This window comes from Aulostomus chinensis, chromosome 5 (genome assembly GCF_037954235.1).
Source record: "Aulostomus chinensis isolate RoL2024-O1b breed Wild chromosome 5, RoL_Achi_v1.0, whole genome shotgun sequence".
NCBI classification, from domain to species: Eukaryota; Metazoa; Chordata; class Actinopteri; order Syngnathiformes; family Aulostomidae; genus Aulostomus; species Aulostomus chinensis.
Genome location: NC_141324.1, coordinates 1657602 through 1676732, shown reverse-complemented (window position 1 = coordinate 1676732; position 19131 = coordinate 1657602). Strand labels below are relative to the sequence as shown.

At 47.8% G+C, this 19131-nt stretch overlaps 2 pseudogenes; one reads left to right on the top strand and one right to left on the bottom strand.

Moving 5' to 3' along the window:
• Positions 1-1369: 1369 nt before the first annotated feature.
• Positions 1370-6173, bottom strand: LOC147260853 (palmitoyltransferase ZDHHC21-like; annotated as a pseudogene).
• Positions 6174-18155: 11982 nt separating this feature from the next.
• On the top strand, positions 18156-18853 carry LOC147260852 (cellular tumor antigen p53 pseudogene; annotated as a pseudogene).
• Positions 18854-19131: the final 278 nt, after the last annotated feature.

Sequence of the window (19131 nt, the reverse complement as noted above, 5' to 3'; positions counted from 1 at the left end):
AAGGTGGACAACAGCGCCCTCTGTTACAGTGGGACATGACACTGAATTTAGCACCAATGTGTCACCAGTGGGTCAATAAGAGGTCCCAAAGTAGGAGGAAAAAGGAACTGAGATTTGGCGAGGCTCAGAAGACTGGATTCACTCAAGGAGTGCAGAAGGACAAGGCTGAACACAAAGAAGTTCAAGTGGCACCGTACTTTATAATTGTGAATCCATAAATATGAGACAGTGACAAGATTACCAGGATGGAAAAACATGGCCATGAGGAAATATTTACAATACGGACGCTCTTCAGACCAATACAGCGTAAGAAGCATTCCACAGTGCACTGATTGTCCTGGTGTCTGACCTGGAGGTCAGAGGTCAACACACACACAGTCCAGCAGTTCTCCTGGTTGATTGTCAAAGGAGGAGAATGTCTGAGTGTGGGAAGGAGGTGACTGTGATGGTGATTGTGTGGATGGGAGCTGGGCAAGCGTGTGTGTGTGTGTGTGTGTGTGTGTGTGCGCGTGTGTGTGAGGAAAAAGAGGAGAGGACAGCAAAAGCGTTGCCTGCTCACGGGGGCGGAGCCTCCTAGCAGCCCAGCCAGAGCGGTGGAGGTCCAGCACCTTCCTCCAAAATCTTGTTTGTTCTGGTTTTGTTTCCTTTTGGGAATATATAGAGCTCGCTGAAGGGGAAGGATGTGGGAACTTGGAAGAACTAGAACTAGTTTGACCCTGTAGAGGGCGCAAGAGAGCAGCCTATGAGGAAGTGAATGGACTGCGTTGTTCCTGTGCTGTTTCTGCCTCCCCAGTGAGCCTCTCGTGGCAATAAAGGTTTGAATGGATCTTCCCTCCTGCAGTTTCGACAGCTTTACAATCAACATCTCTGATTGGTGTCCCACATCCACACACTCCACATGTTGAGTGGGTGTTCTGGGCCTGTTCTGAAGACAGCACAGACCACTGAGTCAAACTAGGATGTGGAGTGACTTCAGGATCATTTCAAAATAAAAGCTTTCCATTCTTGAGTGTCCAAATAAAGGCATGAAAGCACAGACCACGGCTATTAGAACTCCTCCATGAAATTCAAGCGTCAGCTTCAGCTCAGGGCCAAACACACCTCCTGTCTTCATGAGCCCAACATGGTTCTCCCTTCTGAAGCTGGGTGACTCTGCCGTGGTGTCACACACCATCTCCCCTTGGAGAAATCTGCCATTTGCCATCACCCCTGTACACAAGAGAAGATGAAACTTGGAGTCAAACGTTAGGAGCCATGAAACATTGCAGGCTGCTCTGGGTGCTGGTAAAATGTAGCCACAATTGTTCAGATGCTCTCGATGTGGAGACATTTTCTCTCCTTCCAAAGAAAATCCCATGGCCTACCTTTTCCTTTGTCTCCGTCAAAGTCTTTGATGGAGAGGCCCCTCCACCTGGGCTTCATCACACTCTTGATGAGCTCCTTCTTGGTGGACATGTCCTCTTTATGGGGTGGCGTCCACAGCTTCAGCAGCGTTTCCTATTTGGGTTTGTTTGTTCCCATCTCAGGCTCTCCACACATCTGTCCAGCTGCTGCTGAGTTGGTTGGCCACGTCTGAATTTGGCTGGAAGAGAAACAGAACTTCCGTCAAAAACCTTGTTGAGTTGAGGCAGTTTGATTGGTGGAGCCTGTTTTCACCAGAGAGTTTGATTGGCGGAGCCTGTTTTCACCAGAGAGTTTGATTGGTGGAGCCCGTTTTCACCAGCGGTTTGATTGGTGGAGCCTGTTTTCACCAGAGAGTTTGATTGGCGGAGCCTGTTTTCACCAGCGGTTTGATTGGTGGAGCCTGTTTTCACCAGCGGTTTGATTGGTGGAGCCTGTTTTCACCAGCAGTTTGATTGGTGGAGCCTGTTTTCACCAGCAGTTTGATTGGCGGAGCCTTTTTTCACCAGAGAGTTTGATTGGCGGAGCCTGTTTTCACCAGCAGTTTGATTGGCGGAGCCTGTTTTCACCAGCAGTTTGATTGGCGGAGCCTGTTTTCACCAGAGAGTTTGATTGGCGGAGCCTGTTTTCACCAGAGAGTTTGATTGGCGGAGCCTGTTTTCACCAGCAGTTTGATTGGTGGAGCCTGTTTTCACCAGCAGTTTGATTGGCGGAGCCTGTTTTCACCAGAGAGTTTGATTGGCGGAGCCTGTTTTCACCAGAGAGTTTGATTGGTGGAGCCTGTTTTCACCAGAGAATTTGATTGGCGGAACCTGTTTTACCAGCAGTTTGATTGGCGGAGCCTGTTTTCACCAGCAGTTTGATTGGTGGAGCCTGTTTTCACCAGAGAGTTTGATTGGCGGAGCCTGTTTTCACCAGCAGTTTGATTGGCGGAGCCTGTTTTCACCAGAGAGTTTGATTGGCGAAGCCTGTTTTCACCAGCGGTTTGATTGGTGGAGCCTGTTTTCACCAGAGTTTGATTGGCGGAGCCTGTTTTCACCAGACAGTTTGACTGGTCGAGCCTGTTTTCACCAGCTGTTTGATTGGTGGAGCCTGTTTTCACCAGAGAGTTTGATTGGTGGAGCCAGTTTTCACCAGCAGTTTGATTGGCGGAGCCTGTTTTCACCAGCAGTTTGATTGGCGGAGCCTGTTTTCACCAGCAGTTTGATTGGCGGAGCCTGTTTTCACCAGAGAGCTTGATTGGTGGAGCCTGTTTTCACCAGCAGTTTGATTGGCGGAGCCTGTTTTCACCAGAGAGTGTGATTGGCGGAGCCTGTTTTCACCAGCAGTTTGATTGGTGGAGCCTGTTTTCACCAGAGAGTTTGATTGGCGGAACCTGTTTTACCAGCAGTTTGATTGGCGGAGCCTGTTTTCACCAGAGAGTTTGATTGGCGGAGCCTGTTTTCACCAGCAGTTTGATTGGTGGAGCCTGTTTTCACCAGAGAGCTTGATTGGTGGAGCCTGTTTTCACCAGCAGTTTGATTGGCGGAGCCTGTTTTCACCAGCAGTTTGATTGGTGGAGCCTGTTTTCACCAGCAGTTTGATTGGCGGAGCCTGTTTTCACCAGAGAGTTTGATTGGCGGAGCCTGTTTTCACCAGAGAGTTTGATTGGCGGAGCCTGTTTTCACCAGCTGTTTGATTGGCGGAGCCTGTTTTCAACAGAGAGTTTGATTGGTGGAGCCTGTTTTTACCAGCAGTTTGATTGGTGGAGCCTGTTTTACCAGCAGTTTTTCTTCAGGGCCTTACATGGCATCATAACAACATCCTCTGGTCTTAGAGCCTCACATGGACTGAGGAGAAACTCCTGAGAAAACCTTTGACAGGTAAAAAGGAGAGGAGAGGAGAGGAGAGGAGAGGAGAGGAGAGGAGAGGAGAGGGGAGGAGAGGAAAGGAGAGGAGAGGAGAGGAGAGGAGAGAGAGGAGAGGACAGGAGAGGCCTCCATGTGGCTCATGGAACCCTGCATGGAGAGACCTCTGTGAATCTTCTCTGTGTCCACAAAGCCACGGCGGTGGAACCAAAGATCTCCCATGTGGACTCATCAGACCAAAGCCCAGATGTCCTCTGGTCTGATGTCCCCTCCTTGAATGTCTTGGTCCAAACCAATGTCCTGCCTGCTGCTCTTCCTTAGCAGTGGTTTCTTAGCAGCTGTTTGACTCCAAAGGCCTGATTGGCGCCGTCTCCTCTGAGCGTTGATGTAGAGACGTGTCTGCTACTAGAACTCTGGGAGGCTTTTATCTGGGCTCCAGTCTGAGGAGCTGCTAGCTTGGGATTCCTGAGGCTGGGGACTCAGAGGACCTCAGGAGACTCTTGGTCTTCCTGTGCTGGGGCCTTTGTTGATGACTTGATGAGCAATCTCCCGTCCATAGGAGCAATGATCCAAATATTGATGAGATTTTGGTGATCAGGCAACACCAACACAGAAAATCCCAGAATATCAAATTGGAGAGTCGCACACAGGAGTTTTCTGCTAAATAAAGGAGAGCCCTGATGACATTTTGGACTCCAATAAAGAAAGTCCTGAACGAACCACTGGTCAATGTTTCTCTTCATTTTGTAATCCCTCCTATACCATGGGGAAGTCATGGTGTCTGGCTTGGAGCGTCTGTCTCCGTGTCACAGGGACAAGCCACAGGACTTTCCAGAGAGTTCCACAAACCTGAGAGAGCAAACTGCCAGGACCTCCCGTGACAGAGCTGGAAGGAAAACATTGAAATCCTCACTTGAGAAGGTGGGGCAGGAGAACTGGAGACAATGAGATGCTTTGTTATCAGGCTGTGTCATCTGTAGCTAGCAGCTAGGTAGCTTAGCTTAGCATATCAAACCAGAAGTGACAGGACTCACTCTCTGTTACTCCTGTTTAGAAGGATTCCACGGTGGGTTTCTGCAGTGGAACTCCCAATAAGAGATCAAATAGAACCGTTCCACAGTGGAACCCTGTCGCCCTGCACTGGAAACTGCTTTCAACCAATTCTACAGTCCAAAAGGTCTCAAGAGGTCAACACACTCACCGTCACCTGGGAGCTGAGCCGCTCTCTCAATCATGGTCGTGTCCTGTTGGGGGTAAAGGACAGTGGAAGATGAGACGTCATCTTACAAAATAAACGCCACCACAAAGTTGTTTCTTTAGGAGGAAAACGCACAACACAAACGAGCAGGAACGTTCAGCTGAAGAGGGAACAGAAGTCTGGAGGTGAGTAGGCAGGACTCAGAGAGGATGCCTGACATCTGGATGCAGGACAGGACGCTGATGCCAGCCAACACGAGGACGCTCAGGACTCCTGAGGCTCTCAGCTGACCCACTTCATGAACGTCTCCTGGTTTGGAAAACAGAAAACATCAGGAAGACTAACCCTGACGTGCACATTTCACGTCTCAAACGCCGCCGGTAGCTTCTGAACACATCTGGTCAGCAGAACCTGTTGACCTGAGGTCTTTCCTGCTGCATGTACCTGGTCTGGTGTGGCTACTGGCTGGAAATAGAAGCTGTGGCAGAAGAGCAGCAGCAGCAGCGTGAGGAGACTGAGGACCAGCGCGTAGAGGCAGAGCTGCAGGAAGAGCCAGTGGTTGTCCTCTCCTACACAGTTGTTGATCCTGGAGGACAATGAACCCTTGAGATGACATCATCCACCTTTGTTGTGTTGACAGGACCCAACCTGCTGAATCTGAAGCTTTTGATACGTTTGTGTTTGGAACGCTGTTGACCAGCGTGTGTGTGTGTGTGTGTGTGTGTCCTCACCAGGGACAGTGCTGGTCCATCCTGAGTACCCAGTGGCCAAAACGCTGCAGTGGTGGGACCTTTTAGGCCTCATTGCCTCACATTTCCTGCACAGCGTCCAGTGCTGTTGCTCTGTGGCACAAAGAGAGAGAGCGATCAGCGGCGTTGTGGTGGTTCTGGCTCAAGCTGACGTGGTCACACACTCATGTAGCATTCAAAGAGGACTTTGGTCTGCTGACCAGTCCAGGAGGCTTCATTTTACCACATTTCCAATAACGCAGTGACAGAGACTCCTAACGGTGCCACTTGGTGAGCTGAACCACAAGCATATGAACCTTGAAAAGAAAGACTGATGAATGAAACAATGACATGTACGCATGGAACACATGGAGGAGAGGAACTAAGAGGCCATCTTGTCTGCGTCCTCACCAGAGGGAGGGATGAGGGTCCACAGGTGGACGGCCAGGATCTGAGGCTCGTACCAGGGCTGCCACACAGAGGGCCGATGCAATAAAATAAGCTGCAGAAGAAGAAACAACGTGTCATTCTGAGGTTTCTGATGTGATGACAAAGTGGAACGCTAGCAGTCAGAGACACTCACCAACAAGGACCGCCCCTGGAAGGTGTGCTTCCTTCTAGTGAGGAAGGAGCACCAGCTTGGGGATGACCATGGCGTTATACAGCCAGATTCCAACCAGCATGCTGAAGCACAGCCAGCCGGCAGGGTCCTTGACAAAGTGGGGCTTCATGGTGGTGGACTGATGGCTCTACCTGCTGCTACAACACAGGCTTGGGGTTTCTCCTCTGGAGCACACAAGGTTGAGATGGGTTTTCTAGCCCAGCCTGGAAGGCTCTCACACACTCGCCAGAATTCAGTTTCTTTGATGTGTCCTGAGATCAAAGACAGAATTCTAGGATCAAATACACTGGGAAAGCCCCCTGATGACATCATCAGGAATCTGACTTGGATCTGGTCCTCACCTGTATGTCAGCAGAGTGAACAGGAGGGGGCTCAACACACAGCCCTGTGGAAGAGGAGACGGTGTTGTGGATCCTGCCGCTCTGGGGTCTGTTGGTCTGTTTTTAACCTTCCTTTACCAAGCAGGAAGGTGGAGCAGATCCAGGATCAGTGGGGAAAGAGAGAAGGAGAGGGGGACAGAGAAAAAGACAGAGAATGGAGGAAGACAGAGAGACAGACGGAAAGAGAGGGACAGAGATAAAGAGGGAGAGAAAGGAGGAGATACTGATGGACAGACAGGGACGTGAGCAGGTGGAGCTACAGGTGGCAGCTGGAGCCTCTTCAGGTCTGCAGCCTCCTCCAGCAGCACCAGGATCTGGGATGAGGGGAGAAGAAGAGGAGTTAGTAACACGTATGAGGATAGGAGGAGGAGAGAGAAGCCCAGTGCATCATGGGAGATCCCAGCAGTCTGAGCCTATAGCAGCAGATCTAAGGGCCAGCCGAAGCAGTCCTGACTATAAGCCTGATCAACAAGGAGGTCTTAAGTCTGCTCTTAAACACAGAGAGGGGGTCTGAGTCCTTGACTGAAACTGGGAGACGGTTCCACAGGAGGGGAGCCTTATAGCTGAAGGCTCTGGCTCCATTCTACTGTTAGAACTCTAGGAACCAGCAGGAATCCTGCATCCTGGGAGTGAAGGGTTCTAGCTGGATCATAGGGGACTAGGAGCTCTGTCAGGGATGAAGGAGCCTGGTTGTTGAAGACTTTGATGGTAGAAGAAGAATTTTAAATTCTGTTCTGAATTTGACAGGGAGCCATGCAGAGAAGCAGTCCAGGAAAAACCTGGTCTCTGCTACCAGTTCTAGTCAGGGGGGCAGCAGTGTTCTGGACCAGCTGGAGAGTCTGTGACAGAAAGTCAGGGAATTCTTCTAAGAACTCAGAATGAGGTGCAGGAGGACAGTACACCCCAGCAAGTAAGAGTGGTTTCTCTGCTTTCCAGTCTGGGGGGGAGAAGCTGACAGTCAGGCTCAAATGAATGAATCAACTGTCTGAAGGACTCTCAGATGCACCGGTGGTATGCAGGTGTTCATGAGGATCAAAACACCTCCTCAATCAGGACCATCGTCAGCTCAGCCGCCTCCAGGCTTTGTTCTGGCAGCATCCTTCTGTGATGGGCCTCGGCTACTTGGGTGGTGTGTGCCATGTACCGGGCCCCTTTTCCCTTCTGGGCGGGAGTGACGTTGTTCGCCGCCTGTGTCTCTGCAGCCCTTGGGACTTCTTGACTGGTGGAAGGGTCGACCTCGTAGCTGTTGAAGGAGAGTGTGACATGAACACTGGATTAGAGATCTGTGAGCAGGGCTGAATACATGACAGGGTTGCCATGAACAGGCTGTGCATTTCTGTAGGGACGCACATATCCCAGAGTCTACCCATGTCATTTGTGACCTTGGGGTCCCATTCCAGCGCTGCCAATCAAAACGACTGACAAGACATTTTCTGGGAGCGAGTCCTGTTGGGTCGGTCGTATGCATCGAACCACCGCGGGAACAAGAGAGACAGTGACTGGACTGTAACTCATTGTGAGCAATCGCTCCTACAACAAAAAGGCAGCTTGACTGCAAACACAAACTCACAGCATCCTCCTCCAACGACAAGGCCGATGTTGCAACCTGCACGGTTGTTGTTCGGTGTTTCTGGACGCCAATCACCACCCTGAGGGGACACCCCTTTGTGCTGACGTACTGGTCCACCTGTAAAACAGGGAGAGCTGATCAAGGCTACGTTTACAAAGAAGCAGGAGACAGCTCATCAAGGTAACAGTCACATTCATCTTACAGTCATTCCCTCCACGGCTCTTGGGCGCTGAAAATGCTGAAACACCACGACCGCCTCAAGGGAGGAGTGGGACGTGGTCTTCTCATTTTCTGAGATGGGTTGGTTTGTGATCAACTTCCCACACAGGAAATGGAGGACATCACACAGCTGTGCTGGGCAACCAGGAGACTTGTGGAAATAGGGGACGGGTGATCCACCACTTTAGGGTGGTGGACCAAGCCCCCAGGAAGGACCTGAACCCTGACCCTATGGACTGAGGTCTATGCAGGGATGAGGAGGGAGAGCTGGAAGACGATCACACAGCTGTGCTGAGCAACCAGGAGACCTGTGTGGAAATAGGGGACAGTGTGTCCCAGGAAGGACCTGAACCCTGACCCTATGGACTGAGGTCTATGCAGGGATGAGGAGGGAGAGCTGGAAGATGATCACACAGCTGTGCTGAGCAACCAGGAGACCTGTGTGGAAATAGGGGAAGGTGTGTCCCAGGAAAGACCTGAACCCTGACCCTATGGACTGAGGTCTATGCAGGGATGAGGAGGGAGAGCTGGAAGACGATCACACAGCTGTGCTGAGCAACCAGGAGACCTGTGTGGAAATAGGGGACGGTGTGTCCCAGGAAGGACCTGAACCCTGACCCTATGGACTGAGGTCTATGCAGGGATGAGGACGGAGAGCTGGAAGAAGATCACACAGCTGTGCTGAGCAACCAGGAGACATTTGTGGAAATAGGGGACGGTGTGTCCCAGGAAGGACCTGAACCCTGACCCTATGGACTGAGGTCTGCTTCTCCAGCTCCAAGGTTCTCCACCTTCTTTTCTCAGGCTGCTTGTCATTGCCTGGACCAGGACCCAGAATCTCCATGACGTGCAGACACCATGCTGGTGGTTCAGCTGGGGAACCCTCCTGTCGGCCCCCATGTTTAGGACTTCCTGCGAGAGAGAGAGATTGGAAGCTTTCCTCTGATGTGTGATAGGTCTGATTTGAAGGAAGGCCAGGGAAAATAACCCAGGGAGCACCATGAAGGTTTGGCTGCTGCTACACCCCTGAACTCAGCTGAACATTGAGGCAGCTCTCACAGGTGCTGTTTGGGCCCAGAAAGTCCAGAATGGACCAGTTTGGTGTCTCTGGAGAGGTCAGACTTCCTCCTTCACATGGAGCCCCAGCTCATTGCTCTAGGATCATGCTAGCTTTTAATCTCAAGAGGAACATGTGGACAACCCCAGACAGAGCCAATGTGCTCCAGTGTGCTGATATCTGGAGGCTTCACCCACTGTGGGACGTGAGACTCAGATGATCCCAGAGTGTGTGACACAAGGAAAAGCTTGGCGTTCTTGAGTGGTGTTTTCAGATGGAGTTCATGCCAAAATTCTACACTGCTGTGATTCCAACTGGCCTTTTTCTATTCATTTGGAGGGAGCAGCTGAGTGTGTCAGCGTCCGGCTGCCTCTCCTCTCACATCGAACACACATGCATTCTCCAGAGCTCAACTCAAGGGTGGAGCAGCAGCCCAACCTTCATGATGCTGCTGTGTTCTTCTCCCTGTCCTTCCTTCAAATCAAACCTCTCACACATCAGTTTTGGACTTTACTGAATGCTGCCCATCTGAAAGTGCAGACCTCCACGTTCCAGTTGGAAGACCCGGATGTACTTGTCACAAATGAATTCATGGCAGCCTGCATCTTCATCTCCAACTTTGTGTCCTTCTCCCTCCTGTATTTACCTGCTCAACCCTTGACAGGCTCCCGCTGCTTCAGCTCAAGATGCCGTCTCAGCTTTGCGGTGGATCGACTCAAGTGCGTCTTTTCTTTCTGAAACGCGGCGGCAAAGTTTGCTCAGAAATGGAAGGTTTTCGCCGTCCTCCTGGACTTTGTCCTAACTCGTTCAAATGACCGTCCGACGCATCCTTGCTGGTTCGTTGAGTCCAGTTCCGTCTTGTCCGTGGGCTCCAACTCCACGCCGCTCCTGCCGCCTCCTCCATGCTGCTTTCTGTTTTGGTGACGCGCGCGGCGGAGCGACGCTGGTGGCTGCGTTGCCAGGTTGGGGTTTTTTCCGTGAAACATTAAGAGGTGTTTCGGGAGTTTTTTCAGGCTGAAATCTGGTACCCCACTGACCGAAGATGAACGAGAGAGCGAACCGTTCCCAGACACCAGATGGAAGGCGTTCACAGTCGCGTTCACTCGGCAGCAGGGCTGTACGTTCATTTCACGTTCCTCCGAAATATGAAGGCCCAACACTGCAAGTGAGTGTGGGAACCAGAGCAGTCTGGTGACCAGTGAATGGTTGAAGTGGAAACAGGCCAGGTTTGAGCCAGACTGAGTTGATGATGAATGAAATGAAGGAATGACAGAAGAGACTGGCTTCTTCAAAAGTCTTGGCTGACTGGTCCAACCACTGACAGGCAACATTTCCATCCTGAAGGAATCAAGTCACTCAGGTTGTGAGGAGGCAAAAGAAAACTTCTTCATGTCTGTCACAGAAGAAGCAAAAGGAACTGGAAAACCCATCTGGCAGAGCAGAAACCAACGAACTGGCAACCAAAGGAACAAAGCAAGGAATCAGAACTTCATGTTAGCAACCAACTGGTGAAACTGCTGCCATCTTGGTACTGAGTTCAAGAACTCCTTCATAGAACCAGCTTCAGGGATCTCACAGCTTTCCACCACCCCAGCGGAATCACTACCCAATCGATAGTTGTCAGTGTTACCATGGTAGCAGAATTTGAAGTCAATGACACGATGAGTGAACTGAATAATTCTACAGGATGAGGAGGAACTGGATCTACATGTCAAGTCAAGTCAGGTTTATTTGTGTGGCACCAGACCCCAACCAAAGTTCTGTCCTGATTCTGTCCAAGTAGAGCAGGTCCAGCACCTCCCTCCTTCAATGAACCTCCACCCAACAATTCTCCATCAGCAGCACATCCTGCAACAGCAGCCACCAGAACCTTCCTTTACCAGCAGGAAGGTGGAGCAGATCCAGGATCAGTGGGGACGGAGAGAGAGCAGGAGAGAAGGACAGAGACAAAGACAGAGAATGAGGAAGACAGAGAGACAGAAGGACAGAGAGGGACAGAGATAAAGAGAGAGAAAGGAGGAGAGACTGATGGACAGAGACAAAGACAGAGAATGGAGGTAGACAGAGACAGAAGGAAAGAGAGGGACAGAGATAAAGAGGGAGAGAAAGGAGGAGAGACTGATGGACAGAGACAAAGACAGAGAATGGAGGAAGACAGAGAGACAGAAGGAGAGAGAGGGACAGAGATAAAGAGAGAGAGAAAGGAGGAGAGACTGATGGACAGAGACAAAGACAGAGAATGGAGGTAGACAGAGACAGAAGGAAAGAGAGGGACAGAGATAACGAGGGAGAGAAAGGAGGAGAGACTGATGGACAGAGACAAAGACAGAGAATGGAGGAAGACAGAGAGACAGAAGGAGAGAGAGGGACAGAGATAAAGAGGGAGAGAAAGGAGGAGAGACTGATGGACAGAGACAAAGACAGAGAATGGAGGAAGACAGAGAGACAGAAGGACAGAGAGGGACAGAGATAAAGAGAGAGAGAAAGGAGGAGAGACTGATGGACAGAGACAAAGACAGAGAATGGAGGTAGACAGAGACAGAAGGAAAGAGAGGGACAGAGATAAAGAGGGAGAGAAAGGAGGAGAGACTGATGGACAGAGACAAAGACAGAGAATGGAGGAAGACAGAGAGACAGAAGGAGAGAGAGGGACAGAGATAAAGAGAGAGAGAAAGGAGGAGAGACTGATGGACAGACGAGGACGTGAGCAGGTGGAGCTACGGGTGGCAGCTGGAGCCTCTTCAGGTCTGGAGCCTCCTCCACCAGCACCAGGATCTGGGATGAGGGGAGAAGAAGAAGAGTCAGGAACACGTATTTACTTACTACTTACTTACTTACTACTTTACTAAATTAGTAGCAACTGTCATTACATCACTGTAGCATCATTTCTTAGGTTTGTAGCAACTCTCATTACATCACTGTAGCATCATTTTGAGATTTTTGGCAACTCTCAAAACATCACTGTAGCATCATTTGGAGGATCGTAGCAACTCTCACTACATCACTGTAGCATCATTTCTTGGGTTTGTAGCAACTCTCATTACATTACTGTAGCATCATTTCTTAGGTTAGTAGTAACATTCATCACAATACTTTAGCATCATTTTGAAATTAGTAGCAACTCTCACTACATCAATGTAGCATCATTTTGAAATTAGTAACAACTCTCACTACATTACTGTAGCATCATTTTGAGATTTTTAGTAACTCTCATTACATCACTGTAGCATCATTTTGAAATTAGTAGCAACTCTCACTACATCAATGTAGCATCATTTTGAAATTAGTAGCAACTCTCAGTACATCACTGTAGCATCATTTTGAGTGCAGTCGCAACTCTCACTACATCACTGTAGCATCATTTTGAAATTAGTAGCAACTCTCACTACATTACTGTAGCATCATTTTGAAATTAGTAGCAACTCTCACTACATCACTGTAGCATCATTTTGAAATTAGTAGCAACTCTCACTACATTACTGTAGCATCATTTCTGAGGTTAGTAGCAACTCTCACTACATCACCGTAGCATCATTTTGAGGTTAGTAGCAACTCTCACTCCATCACTGTAGCATCATTTTGAAATTAGTAGCAACTCTCATGACATTACTGTAGCATCATTTTGAAATTAGTAGCAACTCTCACTACATTACTGTAGCATCATTTTGAGGTTAGTAGCAACTCTCACTACATTACTGTAGCATCATTTCTGAGGTTAGTAGCAACTCTCACTACATCACCGTAGCATCATTTTGAGGTTAGTAGCAACTCTCACTACATGACTGTCAGCATCATTTCTGAGGTTAGTAGCAACTCTCACTACATGACTGTAGCATCATTTTGAGGTTAGTAGCAACTCTCACTCCATCACTGTAGCATCATTTTGAAATTAGTAGCAACTCTCATGACATTACTGTAGCATCATTTTGAAATTAGTAGCAACTCTCACTACATTACTGTAGCATCATTTTGAGGTTAGTAGCAACTCTCACTACATCACTGTAGCATCATTTCTGAGGTTAGTAGCAACTCTCACTACATCACTGTAGCATCATTTTGAGATTAGTAGCAACTCTAACTACATCACTGTAGCATCATTTTGAGATTAGTAGCAACTCTCACTACATCACTGTAGCATCATTTCTGAGGTTAGTAGCAACTCTCATTATATCACTTTTGCATCATTTTGAAATTAGAAGCAACTCTCACTACATCACTTTAGCATCATTTTGACATGAGTAGCAACTCTAATTACATCAATGTAGCATCATTTTAAGGTTTTAAGCAACTCTCACTACATCACTTTAGCATCATTTTGAGATTAGTAGCAACTCTCACTACATTACTGTCAACATCATTTTTAGGTTAGCAACTCTCACGACATGACTCATTACTCATGTCATTACTGTTGCATCACTTCTCAGGTTAGTAGCAACTCTCATTACATCACAGTCGCATCATTTTGAGATTTTTGGCAACTCTCACAACATCACTGTAGCATCATTTGGAGGATCGTAGCAACTCTCACTACATCACTGTCGCATCATTTGGAGGATCGTAGCAACTCTCACTACATTACTGTAGCATCATTTCTTAGGTTAGTAGCAACATTCATCACAATACTTCATTTTGAAATTAGTAGCAACTCTCACTACATCAATGTAGCATCATTTTGAGATTTTTAGCAACTCTCACTACATTACTGTAGCATCATTTCTTAGGTTAGTAGCAACTCTCACTACATCACCGTAGCATCATTCTGAGGTTTTTAGAAACTCTCACGACATCACTTTAGCATCATTTTGAGGTTAGTAGCAACTCTCACTACATCACCGTAGCATCATTTTGAGGTTTGATTTTTATTCGGGCTTTAGTGGCAACCATCCTTTCATCAACAGAAATGGGCTGTCTTGGATGATAAACACCTTTGCAGTGTGTTCTGATCATATCCAGGAGAGGTTTCAGTTTTTGGAGTGGAGTTTTCTGTTCCCCTTTGCTCCTCATTTGCTGTATCCTCCTCTGGATCACTCATGTGAAGGTTGCTGGTGATAGCAGTGACCCCTTTTCTGGACATCACTGTTGCTGGGAAAGCCACGTGAAATAAAGTTCTTTTTCGCCACAAGTCTGACATTTTGGGGAGGTTGCAGACCGACATATACAACAACAAGCCCAGGTATTTTTTCAGTTCTTCAGCGGTAGGTTAGTCCATCTGTCCATCCGCCTGTCCTTGGCCTGTTTCTCCCAAACACATTTGTTGGTGTTGGCACACAAAACTTTGAGGACCTCTTTGTCAAAAAAAAGAGCAAAGATGTCACCTGGTGCTTGTTTTGCAGTAGTTGTGAGTACAGGCTGTACGCCAGGGCAGCGTTTGGGAGTGAATCGAGGTGAGTGAATTTGTGAGTGTCGGGGTCTGCCTCCGTTTTCCAGCAGACTGTTTGAGGCCTCAACGGTGACCGGCCACGTGCGTCATCTCCAGGAGCATGAGCTCCACGGCGTTGGTCCCGGATGGGATTCCTTCCCTTCTTGACTCACCCTTCATCAGGAGGATTTCTAAAAAAAAATGAAAATTTCATAATACATGCACTCTTTATACAAGACAAATACCTTTTATTTCAAGAAAAATTGTTCCAAATTCATACAAATAGGAGTAAGTAAGTAACAGGGGTAAGTTATAAATCTTACACAGTAAAAGTAAAAAAAAGACCATTTGAGGTAAATCCAATAACAAAACATAGGATAATAAACAACGTTACAAAGTTGGAAATAAATGTCGAATGTAAACAAACAGTTTTACTTCCTGTGGTTGAGAAGGTGACAGAGAAGACATGGCCACAAAAAAGGAGCAAACGAGAAATAAACAACCCTTTTCCAGTCAGGGTAAAGGTATCCATGTGACCCATGATGTCATGTCACAGTCACATCGTGAACACATTCACTCATTGCATCAGAAGATTTTGGAGTGACTGTTTTGTTGGTTGTAGGGCTTCATGTCCAAGTGAGAGAAGCACCCTTTGGGTGAAGTCAACGGTGTACTTCCGTTGTTGAGGGTACTCCAAATTCAGAGCACAAGTCAGTCCAACGAGCAAGCACATGGCATGCGGAAGATTCCCGAGGTCATCCATGACAATTCTTCCTTCCAAAATGATGGCGGTACCTGGAGACTGAAGGTGCAGTGAGTCAGGGGAGGTCGGTTCATCCTCAGGAATGAGGGTCAGGATCCCAGTGGGGGTGTGAGACATGCCAGGGTCTTCACAGTCCTAACAACAACAGCAGCAATCACACCAAGATTACATCTCAGATGTCTCCTTGAATTTTGAGGACAGAAAACACAACCCTAACCCTTTCAGAAAGTTCAAGGAGATATCGTTAAAGTACCGCTGACCTCACACTCATTCAAGAGCACATCAGCAAGAAATAAGGCGTCGTCGTCTTGGAGCAGATCCATGCTGCTTCCCGCCGTGGTGGTTGTCGTCAAATGGTTTCTTGTTGGCGCCTTAAAATCTGAAGTGGGCGTGGCTGTGCAGCTGCTGTGGAACGAGAAAATACCCACGGCAGATCTAGACTTTGTAAAATGGGATTGAAGTTAGGATTTCTTGAATGATACCCTTGATGAACCCAGACATCAGTGAGCTTTGTTCCACTCAATAATCAATCAGTAAATAGAGCGTGAAATGATGGAACTAAAAGGCCACCTCTGAGTGCAGGAGTGAGCCTCTGTGACGGATGTGACGTCATCAGACCGCGCCATTAGTTTGAGTCATTGTTTCTATTCTTAATGCTGATTGGGAGATCTGTCATGGTGACAAATGGACTTTGTAGGTAGAATAAACATCCAGAAATTAAATTAACTTGTTGATTGTCTTATTAATCAAAAGATAAAGTATGAAAAATGTTAGGTTTTTTAGTAAACTTTTTTAGCTGGTGCTGTTCTAGGTACCTGGATGATATCTGGGGTGTGTGGACACATTCTGCAGAGGAATTCACTGTATTCCTCCACACTTTAAAGAACCACAATGCTTCCATGAAGCTTAAAGCTACGATCAATCAAGAATCAGTTCATTTCTTGGATACAACCACATTTGAAGGACCTCATTTCAAAACTAACACTCAAGTCGATATTAAAGTTTATTTGAAAGACACGGACACACATGCACTCTTACACAAAAGCAGTCACCACCCCAAGCATACATTCAGAGGACTAATTAAATCACAGTTATTAAGATTCCACAGAATATGTACACAAAAAGAGGACTTTAAAGAAGCCACCAAGGTGGTCTTCTCCGCTTTGTCCAGCAGAGGGTACTCTCGGACCTTCTTAAGACACAGCTTCAAAACCTCTCTCCGGTCCAAGCCCAGTCATGTCGCCACTGCTCTTCCACTGGTCACCACTTTCTCCCCTTCTACTGTTAGGCTGGTCGGGAATATCAAGAATGATTTTGAGAGGGTCATGAGATCAACCCAACCCCATCAGGATCTAAGAATCATTGCTGCATTCCGTAAAAATAAGAATCTTAAAGATGACCTGGTCCGGTCAAAGGTCAAACCACGGACAGAAGAGAAAGCTGACGCGAAAAGAGGCTACTTTAAACAAGTCAAGTGGGTTCATGATGTACAAAAACAAAAAGGTTTTCAACTGTCGACACAAAACAATGTTCTTTCCAAAAACTGTGTCTGTATGATTATTTGTGTACAATGGGGTAAAGATATGTGGGCGAAACAGGTATGACAATACTGGATGGAGTGTGCCTGGGTCCCGTGGCCATCTTGGGTCGCGGTTCCCCAAACCCCTCTTCTCCTAAAATCCTACAGACTCGGGACTAGGCTCGTTGGAAAGCCCGTTCCCAAATTTGGGGGGGTAGCCAGAGTCTCAGCACTCTGCCCCCTACAGCTCAAAAGTGATCCGCCAATGAAAATCAAAATAGGGGCTTGTTCGCCAATAACTCCGCCCCCTTTGCTCCAATCCACTTGAAACTTTCACCAATCACTCCACCGACCATCAGAACGGCGTGCACCAACTTTCAGCCTCCTACACCTTACGGTTCCAAAGTGCACCACTTTAACTAGGTTGGTACTCTTACCTGATACCTAACCAAATTTTAATGAATTAATAAATAGATGAATATATATACAAATGGATTTAGGATATCTTACATAGTTAAAATTAATACAATAAAAAAGTTCAGAAGTGCATATTAGTCAATTAGTTTAAAGGGTCATTAATGTACATTATTATACATTAATTATTATAGTTATTATAGCATATTAGTTCATGAATGTAAAGGGTTAAAATAAACTTGTTTTCAGACTAATCACTGTCAATAAGGGTTCAATATATTTGGGATCACTACTTTCTGTCTCCTAGGGAGCTCCATTGTATCAATAGAGTGATGATTCTCCAGCATTTAGAGAGTTAAATAAAGGGATCAAACCAGTTCAAACTGGTAGCACAAAGGTTTTCTTCTGGCTCAGGCCCTAAAAAGCAAAGTGGAACCCTGGGAACCCTCCAAGACCACGTTAATCATGGGCTTCGGCACCCAGGGGGCAGAAAAGAAGAGTGCAGCATCCATCGCCTGCTTCCTTGCTGCTAACGGAGCAGATTTGACCATTCGCAACAAGAAGGACCAGTCCCCTCCAGACCTGTGTCCCGACCCCAGCCTGTGCAAGGCTCTGGCTAAATGCCACAAAGAGAAGAGCAGCGGCCAGGTGGGAACCCGCAGTGCATCTCTGACCAGCAACATCGAGTCACTGGAGGAGTGAATGGTGTGCTCAGACAGGAAGAGAGACACTCTGTTTGGGCCCTGCGGACATTTGCCACCTGCTCCCTCTGTTCGCCACGTGTAAGAAAGTGTCTCATATGCAAAGATCAGGTCCAGTCCAGAACCAAGATCGAGGAGCGTGTAGTCTGCTCTGACAAAAAGGATAGCGAAGGGAAAACAGCTCTTGCTACACTGCCCTTGCAAGCGAGCCAGTCGGTTTTTTGTGTGCCGAACCTGAGGAGGACCCAGTACAGGTCGAAACGTTGTTTTTGTTGGCACACCTTTTTTACTTTTTTGGATATTTTTCCTCCTAGTTTAGGAGTGATCGGCTCTTCCTGACTTTTTTTCTCTCACCTGGGAAAAGAGGGGAATAAAGGATGGAAGAGCAAGGGTACAACAGTCTGCCTCTGAGCCAGGGCCTGCCTGACTCCTTCATTGAATTGTGGGAGAGCGTGGTAACCGCCTCCATCAGCACAATTCCCCCTGTGGCTGCGGAGGGGAGGCCCGACGCTGGAAACATGGAGATGCCGAACATCAGTGATGAGGCACTGGCCAAAAACTTTGACGAGAAACTGTTTGAGCTGCTTCCTGAAGTCTCCACCCGAGATAGCGCGTCCACCCGAGATGGCGTTTCCCCCCTGACCCCCACTGTCCCCGTCACCACGGACCATCCGGGAGAACACGGCTTTCAGCTGCACTTCCAGCAGACCGGCACGGCCAAGTCGGTCAACTTCACTTTTTCAGAGCTGCTCAACAAACTACTGCCAGCTTGCCAAGACCAGCCCCGTGGAGGCGCTGGTCAGCAAGGAGCCCCCCCCGGGGCGCCGCGCTCAGAGCAACCGCCGTGTATCAGAACACGGAGCACGTGGCCGACGTGGTGCGCCGATGCCCCCATCACCAGAAGGAGGACGCGGCGGAGCATCTCAGCCATCTGATCAGGATGGAGGGGAGCGAGAGGGCTCAGTATTTGGAAGACAAGAAGAAAAGAAAAGAGAAAAAAGAAAACCACTCTTCTTTTGGACAGCAAGGAGATCACATCTCATGCTCCACTTCTACTGCAAGGGAGCCACGGTAGTTCTCTGTGTGCCGAACCTGATGAACACCCGGGACGGGTCGAAACGTTTCTTTTGTTTTTAGCTGGCACACCTTCCTTAGTTGCTGATGTTAAAAAGATGTATAGACAGAACTAATAAATAAATACATAAATATTGTTTTTGATCCTTCCTATTTTTGGGAGAGCGCTTTGAGTTTTTTTGTCCTTCCTAGTTTAGGAGTGGTTTTTATTTACAAGCATAAAAGAAAACCTCCGTTTCAGTCATTTCATTTGTCAATTAAAAAAAACATATACATATG